Raw genomic sequence first — 18,289 nt, forward strand, 5'->3', positions numbered from 1 at the left:
GTAAATATGTCCATAAATCAGACCGCTGACTGTTTAAACATTGTAACAATATATTGAGGGGTTTTACTCTATGCAAAAGTGAAATAGATGATAAAAGAAACACAAAAGGCAGGAGAATGGTGATTAGAAGTATATTGTTCTAAGGTTTTTACATTGTTTAAAGAGTAGTATAATTTTTTTAAAAGACAGACTCTGATAAGATAAAAAGACATATTAAAACTTCATACCCAACCATATGTACATACACACAAATAACACAAAAAAAAATACAAAAAGGTAACAGAGGAGATAAAGTAGAAAACTAAAAACTGCTATTATTCACCAAAAAAATGGTAGGAAAGGGGGAGTTGGGTAACAAAAAGCCAATGGAACAAAATTTTTAAAACATGTAAGATGATACACAAATACAAACATATCAATAATTAAGCTAAATTCAAATGAACCAACGCTCCAATTAAAAGGTAGAGATTTCCAGACTTGATAACAAAGGAAGAGTGACTCGTATGCTGTTTATGACTAGCATATTTTAAACATAAAGACACAGGTTGAAAGTCAAAGGGCAGAGAAATGTGTACCGTATGGGATGGGCATATTTGAAAATGGCCTCCACAATTCCTGACACCCCATGTTCATACCATTATGTAATCCCTGCCCCTTGAGTGTGGACAAGACCAATGACTTGCTTCTAATCAATAGAATATGGCAAAGTTGAGATGTCACTTACAGTATTATGCGTTGTAATCATGGAACACTTATCTTGCTAGGAGACTCTCTTTCTGGCTTTGACAAAGCAAGCAGGCATGCTGGGGAGGCCCATATGGCAAAGAGCTGAGGGTAACCTCCTGCCAGCAATCAGCTAGGAATTGAGAGTGACTAACACATGGAGTAAATATTATTTACTTCAGCTTATACCTTCTCTTCTCTTTAGAAAATGCTTCTCTCTGTCTCTAGTCATTCTCTTTAACATGAAACCTACTTTGTCTAATGTTAATATAGCCACATCAGCTTTCATGCTTAGTGTTTGCATGGTGCATTAGTTATCTATGGCTGCATAACAATATTACCACACACTTAGTGGCTTAAAGCACACTGAATATTCAGTTTCTGTGGATCAGGAGTCTGGTCATGGCTTACATGAGTTGTCTGCAAGACTGCAATTATTATTGGCCAGGGCTGGGTTCTCATCTCCAGGTTTAGCAGGAAGGATCCACATCCAAGCTCAAGTGGTTATTGGCAAAGCTCAGTTACTTACACATCCTGTTGGACTGAGAGACTCTGTCCTACAGTCAACTGCCAGCAAAACACCTGGTCAATAATCATGATTGTAACCTTGCAGAGGACTCATTTAAGCTATGACCAGACTCTTGATCCACAGAAACTGTGAAAAATCAATTTGCTTGAAGTCACTAAGTGTGTGGTAATATTGTTATACAGCAACAGATAACTAATACACCCTGCAAATACAAAGCATATGAGAGCTGATGTGGCTATATTAATATCAGACAAAGTAGGTTTCAAGTTGATGATAATTACCAGAGACAGAGAAAAATATTTCCTAGAGATAAAGGGGCCAACTTACCACAAGACATAGCAATCTAGGAGCAAATCATACAAATACATGAAGCAGAAAATTGACAGAATACAATAAAAATGGACAAATCCACAATTTTAGCTAGGAATTTTACTGTCGCTCTCTCAGTAGTTAATTGGATAAGTAGGCAAAATAATCAGTGAAGAATTCTATCCGACAAAAATATCTTTTGAAAACACATGCAAAATAGGTTTTTTGAGGCCAAAAAAAGCAGAGAGAACTCATTGAAAGTAGAACTGCACTACAAGAAATATAAGTCCTTCCACAGATAGATCATGATATCAAACAGAAAATTTAGACCTACATAAAGAAACAAAAAGTGCTAGAAATGGTGAAAATAAAGGTAATCATAAAAGTCTCTATTTTTCTTATTTCATTCACTTTAAAAGGAAAATGGCTGTCTAAAGCCAAAGTAGTATAGTTAGTGGGTTATAACATGTGCAGAAATAAAGTGTATGAAAACAATAGGACAAAGGATTGAAGAGAGAATAATGGAAGATGACACTGGAAAGGTTCTTAAGCTTACATGAAGTGGTATATTATATTAAGACAGACTGTGATAAATTCGAGGTACATTGTAAACCATAAAGCAACCACTAACAAAAATTCAGAAACAGGTATAACTAAAAAGCCAAGAGTGAAAATAAGATGGAATTACAATAAAGTACTCAATTCAAAATTAGGCAGATAAAGAAAGAAACAAGTAACAAATAACAGATTGGAAAATAGAAAACAACTAGCAAGACTTCACATTTAAATGTGACCATACCAATATTTACACTGAACATGAAAGTTCTAAACATCACAACTGAAAAGCAAAGATTGTCAGATTTAATAAAAAGGAAAGACCAAATACATGCTATCTTCAAAAAACCCACATCAAATATAAAGATTGAAATAGTTAAAAGCAAAGGATGGTAACAAATACACAATGAAAACACTAATCAAAAAGTTGATTCAGATTTCATAGCATAGTAAGTACTCAATAAATGTTAGCTGCTAGTTTTTAGCAGTAGTAATAGTTATAATGGGATTAGTGGTCATATCATGTAACTAGGAAAATTGTTCACACTTGGTATAAGGCAAGGAGGAAAGCCCAACAGCAGGGAAGACTCTAGGCATCTCAGCAAGTGCCCATGAGTCTACAAGTGGTATCATTTGTCGGCAAAGCCCCAACAACCTACTAAGTTACTTAGGCAGCAGTAACATTCCTTGCTCATTGCTAACCTGACTTTTTGCTGCTTAACACAGCTGAACCTGTATTACAGTTTTGCTTGCTCACGTTCTTACACAGGTGTATATTAGTTTTTTTGTGTTTTTCTATAATTAGAATTCTCAAGGACCAAAAAGCAATTTGGAAAAGTAAAAAGAATGTGAAGTCTGTTCAAATGTCAGTTCTATTATTATTGAACTATGTCATCTTGAACAAGTTATAATACTTAACTCCCCCCAAGCCCATTTGTTTCTCTGTAAAATGAGATAATTATTTTACAATCCTTGTTGAGAGGATTAAATGAGCTAATATATATAATATCTGTCATAGAGCATGGGCTTAGTATGGCCCCTGTCCCCCAGTTTCCTGTGAGGGTTGAGGGTATGAAAATCCAATCTGTCCGGAGTGGTGTGGGGAGTTCATACACTATGGATCTCTTTATATAATTGGGAGCAATGTGGCCTGGATGGCTAGAATAATGGGTAAAAGCACCTTCCCCAACTCAGGATTGGCAGCAGGAAAGTAAAAACCCTGATGAGCTTTCATCTTTGTCCCCTCTAAGGCAAACAAAATGGAAAACTCTTGCCCTGTGTATTTCAAATTCTCAACCTGATACATCAACCATAGTTACAGATGTTAGTTATAGCAATAACCCTGATGGTTCCACAGAATTAAGAAAGTCAGCCGAAAATTTCTGCAGTTCCTTAAGAGAGACAAGGTAGAATTTGCCTTAGCAGAAAAACTAAATCAGACCTGCAAATAAAAGTAAAATCTGTAAGACCACATTTTTTAAAACATTTGTTTATTCATTCAATCATTTATTTATTTACCCATTGATATGGTTTGGCTGTGCCCCCACCCAAATCTCATCTTGAATTTTACTCCCATAATTTCCACATGTTGTAGGAGGGACCTGGTGGGAGATAATTTGAATCATGGGGGTGGTTTCCCACATACTGTTCTTGTGGTAGTGAATAAGTCTCACAAGATCTGATGGTTTTATCAGGGGTTTCCACTTTTGCATCTTCCTCATTTTCTCTTGCTGCCACCATGTAAGAAGTGCCTTTCACTTCCTACCATGATTCTGAGGCCTCCCCAGCCATGTGGAACTGTATGTCCAATTAAACCTATTTTTCTTCCCAGTCTCAGGTATGTCTTTATCAGCAGCATGAAAATGAACTAATGCAGATTGGTACCAGTAGAGTGGGAGGTTGCTGAAAAAATACCTGAAAATGTGGAAGTGAATTTGGAACTGGGTAACAGACAGAGGTTGGAACAGTTTGGAAGGCTCAGAAGAAGACAGGAAAATGTGGGAAAGTTTGGAGCCTCCTAGAGACTTGTCGAATGGCTTTGACCAAAAGCCTGATAGCTATATGGACAATAAGGTCCAGGCTGAGATGGTCTCAGATGGAGATAAGGAACTTGTTGGGAACTGGAGAAAAGTTGACTCTTGTTATGTTTTAACAAAGAGACTGGCAGCATTTTGCCCCTGCCCTAGAGATCTGTGGAATTTCGAACTTGAGAGATGATTTGGGGTATCTGGTGGAAGAAATTTCTAAGCAGCAAAGCATTCAAGAGGTGACTTGGGTGCTGTTAAAGGCATTCAGTTTTATAAGGGAAGCAGAGCATAAAAGTTCAGAAAATTTGCAACCTGAAAATGTGATAGAAAAGAAAAACCCATTTTCTGAGGAGAAATTCAAGCAGGCTGCAGAAATTTGCATAAGTAACAAGGAGCCAAATGTTAATCCCCAAGACAATGGGGAAAATGTTTCCAGGGCATGTCAGAGGTCTTCACAGCAGTCTCTCCAGTTACAGGCCCAGAAACCTAGGAGAAAATAGTTTTGTGGGCCAGGCCCAGGGTGCTGTGTGCAGCCTAAGGACTTGGTGCCCTGCATCCCAGCCACTGCAGCCATGGCTAAAAGAGGCCAATGTAGAGCTCAGGCAGTGACGTCAGATGGTGGAGGCCCCAAGCCTTAGCAGCTTCCATATGGTGTTGAGCCTTTGAGTGCACAGAAGTCAAGAATCGCGGAACCTCCACCTAGATTTCAGAAGATGTATGGATATGCCTGGATGCCCAGGCAGAAGTTTGCTGCAGGGGCGGGGCACTCATGGAGAACCTCTGCTAGGGCAGTGCAGAAGGGAAATGTAGAGTCAGAGCCCTCACACACAGAGTCCCTACTAGGGCACGACCTAGTGGAGCTGTGAGAAGAGGGCCACCATCCTCCAGACCCCAGAATGGTAGATCAACCAACAGCTTGCACCATTTGCATGGATAAGCCACAGATGCTTAATGCCAGCCTGTGAAAGCAGCTGGGAGGGAGACTGCACCCTGCAAAGCCATAGGGGTGGAGCTGCCCAAGACCATGGGAACCCACCTCTTGCATCAGCATGACCTGGATGTGAGACCTGGAGTCAAAGGAGATCATTTTGGAGCTTTACAATTTGACTGCCTTGCTGGATTCTGCAAGGACTTGCATGGGCCCTGTAACCTCTTTGTTTTAGCCAATTTCTTCCATTTGGAATGACGGTATTTACCCAATACCTGTACCCCCATTGTATCTAGGAAGTAATTAGCTTGCTTTTGATTTTACAGGCTCATAGGCAGAACGGACTTGCCTTGTCTCAGAAACGACTTTGGACTGTGGACTTTTGGGTTCATGCTGAAATGAGTTAAGACTTTGGGGGACTGTTGGAAAGGCATGATTGGTTTTGAAACGTAAGAACATGAGATTTGGAGGGGCCATGGGTGGAATAATATGGTTTGGCTGGGTCCCCACCCAAATCTCATCTTGAATTGTACTCCTATAATTCCCATGTGTTATGGGAGGGAACTGGTGGGAGATCATTTGATTCATGGGGTAGTTTCCCCAATACTGTTCTTGTGGTAGTGAATAAGTCTCACAAAATCTGGTGGTTTTATTGGGTGTTTCCACTTTTGCATCTTCCTCATTTTCTCTTGCTGCTGCCATGTAAGAAGTGCCTTGATTCTGAGGCCTCCCCAGCCACATGCAACTGTAAGTCTAATTAAAACTTTTTCTTCCCAGTCTGGGTATGTCTTTATCAGCAGTGTGAAAACGGACTAATACATCCATCTTCTCTGTCCATATATACAAACCTTATCAAGGATCAACTAAGTGCCAGGTATTGTATTACAAAATCAATGAAATGAACACCCATTTCTATTTCCTGGCAACAAATTATTACAGATGGTCTCAGAGGCATTTGAACAAGGTGACTTCATCTTGAATAGGGGCTGGGTAAAATGAGGCTGAGACCTGCTGGGCTGCATTCCCAAGAGGTGAGGCAATTTTAGTCACAGGATGAGATGGAAGGTGGACACAAGATACAAGTCACAAAGATCCCACTGATAAAACAGGCTGCAGTAAAGATGATGGCCAAAATCCACCAAAACCAAGATGGGAACAAAAGTGACCTCTGGTTGTCCTCACTGCTCATTATAGGCTAATTATAACACATTAGCATGCTAAAAGACACCCCCACCAGAGCCACGACAGTTTACAAATATCATGGCAATAGCCAGAAGTTACCCTATATGGTCCTAATGGGGGAAAACCCTCAGTTCCAGGAATTCCCCACCCCTTTTCCAGAAAACTCATAAATAATCCACCCCTTATTTAGCATATGATAAAATAAAACCATAGAAATAGCCAACCAGCAGCCCTTGGAGCTGCTCTGCCTATTCTGTGGACTTGTCCCAAAGTCTTTCATGCTTGAGATCCAAGAACCCTCTCTTGGGGTCTGGATTGCAACCCCTGGAAGTAACAATGGCAGCAAGTGTATAAGACATTCTTTATAGGTGGTCAATCAAATTTCTAGTTTTCGCTCCTCCATAATGTAAGTACGCACTTTATTTCTGATCAAGACTAGCCACAAAAATGAGTAAGCGTTGGTTGGGGCTGGAGCCAAGACCCAGGTTAAACCCCTTGCCTTTAGAAGATAGAACACAGCTGAGGAATGAATTAGTATTGAAAATGAGCAGAATGTGTAACAAACCTGCACATTCTGCTCATGTTTCCCAGAACTTAAAGTATAATTAAAAAAAAAAAAAAAAGAAAAAAAAAAAAAAAAAAGAAAATGTTTTCAGGAGGTGATCTGCTTGACTCATTAGGGGAACTATCTGGTTCATTAGCCAATATACCTGGTTCAATGAATAATACATTTGATTAAACAGATGAAGCATTTTTTGTTTTAAAAGATAGAAGCCTTTCTACCTCCCACCCTCACCCCTCTGCAGTAGTGGGAGATGTAACTGCTCACAGCAACTTTTGTCTACTTCGTATTCATCTTTCCTTGCTTAATGCATGTCAGTCTGTTCTGAGGGGCCATATGCAGGTGTGTGATGAGCACTGTGCTGATATAGGCAGAATTCAGGATTTGGTTATTTCAGTAAATCACTGTCATCTAGAGTGTTTCTGAATTTTGTTTTTTAAAAAAGCCCTCAATTTGCTATCTAGACAGAATGGGGCTGTTTTTAGCCTGCTGAGATTCACAGCTATATAATCTTTGTTTGCAAATCAGGACTCTTTTCAACAATGTTGGACGTGGGGACAAAAACAGCCATTCTACAGTTACTTCTCACTCTCAGTATCCTCCTTCTTATGGGGTGAAAGAAAGGGGAGCAGGAGATGAGATCCCTGGAGGAGGAATAGTTGTTCCCTTGCTAATACTCATGTCATAATCAGGAACAAACAATTTCTGGAGGCATCCAAGCTCAGGCTCATGAAATCCACACAAACCTAAATTTTGGATGCCCTTAGCATTGGGAAGGAAAAACTAGAAGATACCAGAATCCCCTGGAGGCCTTGTTAAAGCATGGATTTCTGGGCAAATGGAATACTGGTAAATTTTTAACAATTGGCTTTCTTAGGAAGAAAATATCTAATTTGCATTTGCCAATTTCTGTGGTGCAAACACTCTCACAACAGCCAGGGTCAAACTACCAATATGACCTCACTGACCATGGAATTGGAAAGGAATGTGCATCCTCTGTTTTCATGGGTTTATACGAGGCAGCTCCAGCACCACTGGCTGGGTCCCTCCACCCCAGAGTTTCTCACTTGGCAAATCTAGGTTAGGGCCTGAAAATTTGTACTTCCAACAAGTTCCCAGATGGTACAAATGCTGCAATACCAAAATTATTAGGTACCAGATATCATGGGACTTGCCTCTGGCTTTGAAGGCCTTATCTTCTTCCAAATATCCTCTCTGAAGACCTCTCCTTTTTCCTCGTATATCCTGAAGGGGTCCAATGCAGGCCATTGGAAAGAATTCTTAACCATGGGCATTTGGCTTTGGGCTCTAACCTTTGGGAAAGCTAAGTATACCAATTTTTCAAAAAGAAAACACATATGCTACTGTCTTTTGTTTGCATCTCTCCCTTTTATAAGCCTGACTGTAAGGAACCAGGTCTTATTCATCTTTTTGTTCTTTGCCTAGCACACTGCCAGTAAAAATTCACTGAACTGAAATGAGCATTGTATACTGGCTTGCATCCCTGAAACACAGATCTTTTAGTTTCTACTACTCATTCGATGTTTCAACCACCCACCTGTCCCTGCATTTATTAGTTCATTCATTGGTGCAACAGATATTTGAATCTGTATTATGTGCCAGTCACTGGGTACTAGGGATATAGTTGTTAATGAAATAGGCACAATATTTGAACCGTGGAACTTGAAGTAGAGGAGACAAATATTAAATTTCAATTAGATTTGTGATGAGTGCTTCACAAAAAATGTCCAGGATGCTCTGTGGGCATACAACAGGTTGTGGACCTATCTCAGTGTGAGGAAATGGGAAAGAAGGGTTCTCTGAGAAAGGGGGATTTAAACTGAGACCTGAATGATCGATAAGGGTACTTGTTCCTTGCCATGCACCTCTCCCTTTCCCCCATCACTTCTCTTTGGAAAGGTGAGGTGATGGAGGTGCTTTTGGAAAAAAGAGGTGATGGAGGAAAGGGACAGGTAAGGGACAGGTGCATGGCAAGGAATAAGTACCCCAGACAAGGGAAACGTAAGAACACAGAGAAGGGCAGTACGGCACGAGATGAGGCTGGATAGGGAGGTGGGCTCTAGACTTCATCCTATGAGCAGGGGGGACCACAGAAGGATTATAAGCAGAGGAGACCTAAATCCTATCCAGCCTAAGGAAACATCACCTTTGAATGTGGTGCAGTCAGCGTTGTTTCTGAATCACAAACACAGACATATGCCCGATTATGAAAGGTTCTTAATGGCTGCATTTGTTCTTGGCTCTCTTTGGGTCAGCCAGACCACTCTATTATCCTCTGGTTGCATTACTCCTATCATCCACCTAAACTATAAACTACTCAAGGGCAAGGATGCTGCTTCCCATTCCCTCTGTTGCCCCATTGTGCCTACGGTGGGGCTGAGTCATTGGTAAACAGCCATGGGGTACTGAAAAGAGCACTTGACTTAATACAAGGAGACTGGGTTTCCAGTCCACACCCCACCACTTACCAGTTGTGAGACCAGACCTCTGAGGTGAGGCATTTATCCTCTCAGAACTTCAATTTCCTTGTCTATAAAATAGGGAAATCTTATACATTTTATAAAGTGGTTGTGAAAGGATCAAAGAAGATACTACAGGCAAAAATCCTAAACTAATTGCACATATGAGATGAGGTAATTCATGACGGACAGAGTGGGTAGGAACCATGGGCCTTACTTACCTTCCTGCGCAGAAGAACCACTCAACCACCAAGCTGCCCTGGTAGCCTCAATGCACATGTTATAGGCTTCCAAGGGTGACAATCTGAGACCATGGCCAGGATCTGGGACCCCAGAGGGACACACATTCTCTGATGTTCCTCTCTCAACCTACATTTGGTGGCCTCTGAACTCCAAGGTGTCCTCTTGTCAACACCTTCCTCATATGGGTAAGTCATGTTATGGTTTCTAGAGTGGAAGTGGGGCAATATGGCTTAGGGAAATACAGTTGACCCTTGAACAACATGGGTGTGAATTACACAGGTCCATGTATATAGGGATATTTTTCTCAACCAAAGGTGGATCAAAAATAAAGTATCTCAGGATGCAAAACTCACACATATGGAGGGCTGACTTTTTTGTGTATGTGGATTCTGCTGGGCAGATTGTGGGACTTGAGTATGTGCAGATCTGGGTACACTGGAACCAATACCCCACATATACATAGGGACAATTGTATTTTTTAAACTGGATTTCACGAACCACTCACATCAGAATGACCCAGGCACTTATTAAATCACAAATGTATGGGCCCCACCCCAGATCGACTACATCAGAATCTTAGGAACACTTAAGCCTCCCAATTATGCTGTGGTACTCAGAGAGGTGAGCACATGAGTTCCACCAACATGACCTCAGCCTCCTCATCTCTACTTTTCATTATACATTATGTTAATCTCTACCTCAGATAGGGCCTGTGAGGGTTAAATGAGATAAAGTACGTGCAGTGCTTGAAACTGCACGTGGCACTTAGAAAGCATTTGATAAATGGTCACATTTATTATGTTACCCTGGCCTCTCAGCGGCCCTGTGTGTGGGCAGATGGGGAGCTGATGTCTGAAAAAGCAAAATGAGTCACCAGAGGTCACACAGCTAATTAGCAGCTGAGCAGGACTAACGCCTCTCAATGCCTAACTCCCAAACCAGAACTATTTCCGCCACACCAGGCTGCCTCCTTTAGGCTCTGAACTTTGTAAATACGTCTCTGCCATATACCAGTCTCTAGATGGCCGAACAGAGGTCTACATAGCTCTCTTTCATTAGCAATTTATCTGGATATTGCTTTGTGTCTTGCAAACAGATAACCAGGCTGAGCTCTGCTGACCTCTAGAATCCCTATAGATATAATTGAGTTTGCATTATCTGACAGGTAGCCCATCTCGTAACATTTAGGTAAACTGCAGCATCTCCACACCTGACCTTGACAACCTGCCCCAGGGCTCTGAATCCTTTGCCTTTCTTGCCACAAGGCCCCGCCACCCTCCACCCCAACCCACCTCCCCTTTTCAAACAGACATGGACACTCCTGTTCAGCCATGTACTACTGATGCAGATGCTGACTTAATGCTAGGCACGCAAGAATGCAAAACCCAAACCACTCCCCTTGCAGATCCCAGTCCTGCCTCTTTGAGACAGGGGAGATTTAATTTAGATAGAGGTGATTTCTTGTGATATGAATGTCCCAGCCTACCCTTGAGGAACAAACAAACAAGGCAAGAGCCTCTTGGAGCCAGACACTGGAACACAGCAGCACAGTCCCCACGTGCCAGAATCCTGCTTCCGCCTTTCTTTCTCTTATGAAGAATTCAGGATTGTCTGTGTTAAGGCATCCTTAAAGCCCCCTCAGGTTACTCTTGATCCACTGCCCACCCACCCTACTGACGGGGGAAGACACAGCAGGTGTGTGATTTTCGTGAATCGATGTCACCTTCTCTTATTGAGTCAGCCCTATTTGCTTTCTCAGGGATTGCACCTCTCCACTACTGCCCCCTCCACACACATTGGCCTTTCCCTTCTCCCTCCTCTTGCAACCCAGACAAAGAAAAAATAGGATTGGGCAAGGCATCTCAAGGACTCTGGTTGCTAGCCTGAGGGTGCTAACCAGGATAATTTTAAAGGCCTTTTGCATTTTTAACATTCTGTGGTCGTCTAGCTTACTCATACTTAGCTGTTTCCAGGCCTTGGGCTGGGGACAGCTATCGGCCAATGTGTACTACAATGTGTACAATGTGAAAGCATCTTCAGGGTACTTTCTAGAAGAGGTTCTCAAACCTTTTTCATTCATGGCATCCTTAATGTTTTAGGAAAGTGTTTTCACAGTCCTATAGGCCAAAAGAAATACCTAACAGTTCTATTTATTAAGTAGTTAGGTCCAAAAAACTCCATGGGTATTTATGTCTTAACAACACTGTAGCCATTTAAAGATAATAATAATACACATAAATTGAAAGAGAAATAGCATTTAGTTTCCTTCTTGAATAACAACAATTACTTGCTAATGGGATAGACGTGCTATTGGGCACTGCACGATGTCTTAAACTGTGGAATTAGAAAAACATTATCTCTCCCATTTCCTGTTTCACCTTGATTTTTGCACAGCGCTTGTCTTTTTATCACAACAACCAACAATCTAGCTTTGCAAAACCATGATCTCACCAAAAGAAATGCTGAGTGATCTAATGTTAGAATTGTGGACTACTTCTAGCTATCATTTTGCACAGTGTCTGATAGATGTCAGATATCACTGTATTTCCTTAGAAACTTAAAAATATCCTGAGATACCTCTGTGAGTTTACTGTGGCACCCCAGGGCACCCTGGCACAGAGTTTGGGGCCTGGGGCTCTATGGTCTCATTTCCTAAACTCATATCTAAACCCTTGCTCCCTGCAGCTTCTAAGAGAATCTCAGTAGGTACTTCATGGTATTACTTGCCACCCTGATCTCCTAGCAGATGTAGAGAAGCTAGCCACTTTTGCATTTAGACAAGTTTCTTGGGACAGTCTAGCTTAAGTAACTAGAAGAGCTTTGCACATCTTCTTTCATTGTCTAAGCCCAGAAACATCAAACTGGAAGATACTTTATACACAGGCAATTCAGACTAACTGCCTGATTGTGTTTGCTAAATGTGTATGCAGGTGGGTTAAGCCCTAACCATGCTAGTGACAGGGAAAAAGAAAACAAACGGAAGCTATGGTGTTAGTCAGTCAGGCTGACTGCATACCTGATCTGGATTGCCTGGGTCATTATTCATCCTTTTGTTTAATGTTCCTGGATCTATACAGTCAAGATCAAATTGGCAATAAAAAAACACTTTAGATAGCTGTTAAGCATAGCCATGTGCCAGGTACTGTGATAAGATCTGTATACTTACAGGTTCTACCCATGCAACCTCTCTGTAATGTAGATACTATTGCATCCACAACAATTAATGAAGAAACCAGGGCTTAGAGCAGTCGTAAGCAGCCAGGACTTGAAGACACATCTTCCTGACTCTAGAGACCCAACTTTTTGCCACTCATATACTGCCTCTTTAAAAATGTCATTTTCCTGAGCCTAGGAAGTTGAGGCTGCAGTGAGCTGTAATTACATCACTTGCACTCCAGCCTGGGTGAGGAGAGTGAGACGTTGTCTCAAAAATAAATAAATAAATAAATAAACAAACAAATAAATAATAAATATATAATTTTTCTTCCCAAGGATGCCAAATGGCCCACTTGGCAGCTTTTTGTTTGCCACCCATCGCATCCCTGTTTCCTTGAGCCTGTACCCTTTCCAGAAGATGCAAAGATGCTTCCCACATCTTGTTCATCTCACCCATCAGCAATACTGAGAATTATCTTCTTTCTTGTTTCCCTCATCCCTTCACCCAACTCACGTCGCAACTGGGGAGGAAAGAATACCAAGTGTCCTTTAAACAGAAAAGTCAAAAGCTATAAAAGAAAAGGAAATGGCATTTGCCTGGCATAGAGGATGGATAATTTAGAGGCCATTGCTTTAAGTTATAGAGAATCTATCAGACCAGGTTCATGGACATTTATCTCTCCCTCCTGCCAATGTAGGTCCTGGAAATCCCAGTTCTATCTATAAAAGCAAATGTTAGGGAAGCTGTAGCTCTCCCCTCCATGACCAGACATTAATGCAGGTAGTGCAGCACTAATGCCTTGAATTATTTGTTGCTCCCGTCTGCATTTTCTCAGAAGTTCCCTTTATCGACAACTTATATGCATTAACACTTTAGGGGTGAGACAAAAGCAAATCATGGTGAAGTTTGAGGCGTCTGCCTCATACTTGGTGGAAATGCTGGCTCAGCCACCGCCCAGATTGTTAACAGATCTAACCTGCAATAATGGTCTCCTTCTGCTCAAGAGAGCTCTACTTGATTTCATGCTGCTACTTCGGTGGCTGTCACTGCCTCTCCTCCTTCTCCTCCTCCTCCTGTTATTGGGGTATAATTCACTTTTTGTGTACCTTTCTATAATTTGACAAATGTATACATCCATGTATACCCACCACCACAATCAAGATACGGAAAATTTCCATAACAACCAAAAATCCCCCCATGCTCCTTCATCATCCACCCCTACCCCCTTGCCTCAGTCCTATCCACCACTGATCAGTTTTCTGTAGTTTTGCCTTTTCCAGAATGTCAAAAAAAAAGCATTACACTGTATTTAGCTTTTCAATTTTGGCTTTCTCTTAGCATGATGCATTTTAGATTCATCCATGTTGCTGCATGTATCAGTAGCATGTTCCTTTTTATTGCTAAACCACAGGTTTTTTTTATTCACCAGTGAATGATATTTACATTGTTTCAAGTTTGGGGTAATTATGAATAAAGCTGCTCTAAAAATTTGCATACAAGTTTTTGAGTGAACCTAAGATTTCATTTTTCTTAGGTAAATACCCAAAAGTGGGATTGCAGGGTTTATTTTTAATTGACACATAGTAATTGTATGTATTTATGGAGGACATAGTGATATTTCAATACATACAATGTATAGTGATAAGATCAGGGTAATTAGCATGTCCCTCATCTCAACAATCATCAACCCTTTGCATTGGGAGCATTTGATATCCTCTCTTCTAGCTATTTGAAAATATCTATTAGTGTTAACTAGAGTCATCCTTCAGTGCTATAGAATACTAAAACTCATGCCTCCTATCTAGCTGCAATTCTGTATTCTTTAACAAATCTCTCTCTATCCTCCTTTTCTTCCTATCCTTCCCAGCATCTAGTAAACTCTATTCTACTCTTTACTTCTATGAGATTAACTTTTCTAGCTTCTGCATCTGAGTGAGTATATGCAGTGTTTAACTGTCTGTTTCTGGCTTATTTTACTTAACCTAATGTCCTCCATGCTCATCCATGTTGATACAAATGACAGAATTTCATTCTTCTTATGGTCAGATAGCATTCCATTATGTATATGTACCACATTTTCATTATCCATTCACCTGTCGTTGGACACCTAGTTTTATTCCGTGTCTTGGCTATTGTGAATAATGCTACAATAAACCTGAGTGGTGGGGCAAGGGGGAGGTACAGATATCTCTTTGACATGATTTCCTTTACTTTAAATAAATAACCAGTAGTGCGATTCCTGGATCATATGGTAGTTCCATTTTTAGGTTTTTGAGGAACCTTTCTACTGTTCTCCCTACTTACCATACTAATTTATTCCTACCAACGGTGTATGAGAGTTCCCTTTTCTCTGCATCCTCATCTTTTGCTTTTTAACTGGGATGAGATGATACCTCACTGTGGTTCCGATTTGCATTTCCCTGATGATTAGTGACTTGAACACTTTATAAGTTCAAATCTGTTTTCCCCAATAGCTGTACCAATGGGGATTCCCACCAGCAATGTGAGAGTTCCAGTTGCTCTGCATCCTCATCAGCACTTGGAACTGTTGTTTTTTTTTTAATTCCTTTTTAAATTTTAATTATTTTGGGAGTTGTATAGTGATATTTCAACCATAGTTTTAACTTGCATTTCTTAATGTCATTCTCTAATATCCTTTTTTTTAAAAAAATGGCCATTTTTAAAATTGGGTAGTTTGTTTTCTTATTATTGAGTTTAGAGAGTGTTTATATATTCTGGATACATATCTTTTGTGTTTTACAAATATTTTCTCCTATTCTGTGACTTATCTTTTCATTCTTTTAACAGTGTCCCTTGAAGAACAGAGGTTTTCAGTTTTTCGAATGTCCAATTTGTCAATGTTTTATTTTATCGATCATGCTTTTGATGTCATATCTAAGGAATCTTTGTTTAACCCAAGGTCACAAACATTTTCTCCTACATTTGCTCCAGAAGTTTTATAGCTTTAAGTTAAATATTTGAGTCTATGATCTATTTTTAGCTTCATGCTTCTTTTTAAGTTGGTTGTCTTTTGAGGACAGAGAGGAAGAGGAAGGAAGAGAAATTTAAAGTCTGTAAGGAGTTTGTCTAACGACAGTCAGTCATCACTACACAGGAGGCCATATGATGTAGTGGTTAAACCTTAGGCTCTGACATCAAGTGCCTATGAATCTGCCATCCATATCATAAGTTGTAACATAGAATGATTACATATACTTGAGGACCCTCAAGAAAATGAGTTGTTAAAAGAACTTGAAAATGAGTTGTTAAAAGAAAAGTTAAGATTAGAACCAGGAATGTGGTATTGGGCTTTAGAACCAAGGCCCAGTGGTTTCAGCTGGTTCTGTGTGAGGACAAGAAGAACTCTCAGCTGGGGAATTCCCTAAGAATGTTTGCCAAAGTGGTTTCTTGCTCAGTACTAGAATAACTGATGAGGTTATATGATTGAGCCACCTGTATTCCCCATACTGCATGTGGCTGCCTTTGCAGCCTGGTTCTACCTGTGTTCCCTGGATCTGAGCTAACAGGGAGCACTGGCTTCCTTGCTGCTGCTCTCACTGCTCCAGGCCACTCACCTACTTAGATGTGTCATTGCTTTACCTGTGCTCCCTGCTCCTAAACTCTCCATCTTTCAGCCCTTTGTTTGGAAGGAGCACCTATCAGCTTTTGTTTGGACTATTTCTTCCACAAAGACACCTACCACACACTCAAGAAGGGAAGACTTACAAATTCACAGCTAGCCGGGCACAGTGGCTCACGCCCATAATCCCAGCACATTGGGAGGCCAACACAGGTGGATCACTTGTGGTCAGGTGTTCGAGACCAGCCTGGCCAACATGGTGAAACCCTGTCTGTACCAAAAATACAAAAATTAGCCAGGTGTGTTGGCACATGCCTGTAGTCCCAGCTACTTGGGAGGCTAAGCCAGAAGAATCCCTTGAACCTGGGGGGTGGAGGTTGCAGTGAGCCGAGATTGTGCCACTGCACTCCAGCCTGGGTGACAGAGTGAGACTCTGTCTCAAAAAAGAAACAAAAACTTAAAAAACCCAAAAAAACAAATTCACAGCTAGATATGATCAAAGATGTTTTTCTTCTGTGTTCACAGCCTCGAGGCAGGCCTACCCTAAAATCTTCTGGGAAACATATATCCAACTAGTTAAATAAGAGGCAACGTGGCATGGAGAACAGCAGGTGGGGATGGGAGCACAGTGATTTTGTTCTAAAACTTGAGTTCACATCACAATTCTGGCACTTATGTAAATGCCACTTTGGGCAAAGCACTTGCCTGCTTAGCCTCAGTTGCCCAATCTCAGGGTGAAGAATTTTGAAATCTTTATTTGGTTTCATGAGCATTAGATGATATAGTAACTGCTTGTGAATTATCTGGTACATTGTGGCAACTTTCATAACTATGATGATAAAGTGTGCTCAGCCTTCCTCGACCCTCATTTCCAGAATTCACAACTCTTTCGGAGGAATTTCTTTTTTCCTGTCTAATCAAAATGCCCCCTGCTGCTGGCACAGCTCACTTCGAGGATCACATCTAGTCAATGGCCCTCAGACTATCAGATGGAAGTTGAGAACATCCTAATGGCTTTTGAATTTTTTGTAAAGTACATGTGTATGTATAGTGCAATCCACTTGTGAAGAACTTGTAGCAGATCAATTACTGTAAATGCCCTAAACAGCCTCGACTGATTGCCATGTGTGATTTGAAGTTCTGATTAATACAGGCTTTGTTCAAAGGGGAAAGCTTTTCTGAAAGAGAAGGAAAAAAAATCGGTGTCCACTCTTGCCAATATCCTGAATTATGAGGCCGTAAAATAGTCTCCATTAGCAGCTCCCTGCGTCCAGCTACTTGCTACTTCCAGAGAAAGTCTTGCTTGAGTGGGCACATCTCTTACTTGTTGGGAGGCTTGGAGAAGCATCTGGGATGATCTTGTTCCAGAACAAATTTTTCCCAGGTTGCCTGGGCTGAAAGTGCTGTTTTTTATTCCTGGGTGAGGGGCTATCTTGCGTATCTTAATCCTGTGCAGCCTTGGTGACTCACCACAGCTCTTTGGGGCTTAGCTTTGAATTCCCTTGACTTTGAAGTTACAAACATCAATCCTTCCACGTTACTTTACCTTCATTCTTGGAGCACTCATGTGCATATCTAACCCCTGTGTGCACATGAGTATTCATTTGCCTAGAAGTCTTAAAAATGCTAATGTAAAATTGGGCTAGAATTCTATAGGCCAGACTCTGACCTCAAATATTAATCATGCCTGGGTAGCCGAGGGGAGCCACGACCATTGTAAAGAGAAGGCATAAGCTCCCCCTGAAGCACAGCAAGGCAAACTAATCGAAATCAAACCCCCATTTTAAACCATTTCACTCATCAGCAGGCTGTTCATTTTTCTCAGGTGTACATCTTGTTTTTGATCAGACAGAAGCAGTGATCTGATCAACTTTTCAATTGAACAAGAAACAAAACAAGACATGGCCAATTCACATCATGTTTCTCGAGTGGTTTTTGATAGAAATATACTTTTTTGAATTCTGTTCTTGTTTATTCAAACATGATCTCAAAAAATGCTTTTCCTGTCTCCCTC

The 18,289-nt window shown here is 40.9% G+C and overlaps 1 long non-coding RNA gene across 1 annotated transcript in view; it reads right to left on the reverse strand.

Annotated features, from left to right (window-relative positions):
• Positions 1-18,289, reverse strand: part of LOC129048120 (uncharacterized) — a 141,290-nt gene that overhangs the window by 86,107 nt on the left and 36,894 nt on the right. The window lies entirely within an intron of this gene.

Source organism: Pongo abelii, chromosome 1 (genome assembly GCF_028885655.2).
Source record: "Pongo abelii isolate AG06213 chromosome 1, NHGRI_mPonAbe1-v2.0_pri, whole genome shotgun sequence".
Classification (NCBI taxonomy): domain Eukaryota; kingdom Metazoa; phylum Chordata; class Mammalia; order Primates; family Hominidae; genus Pongo; species Pongo abelii.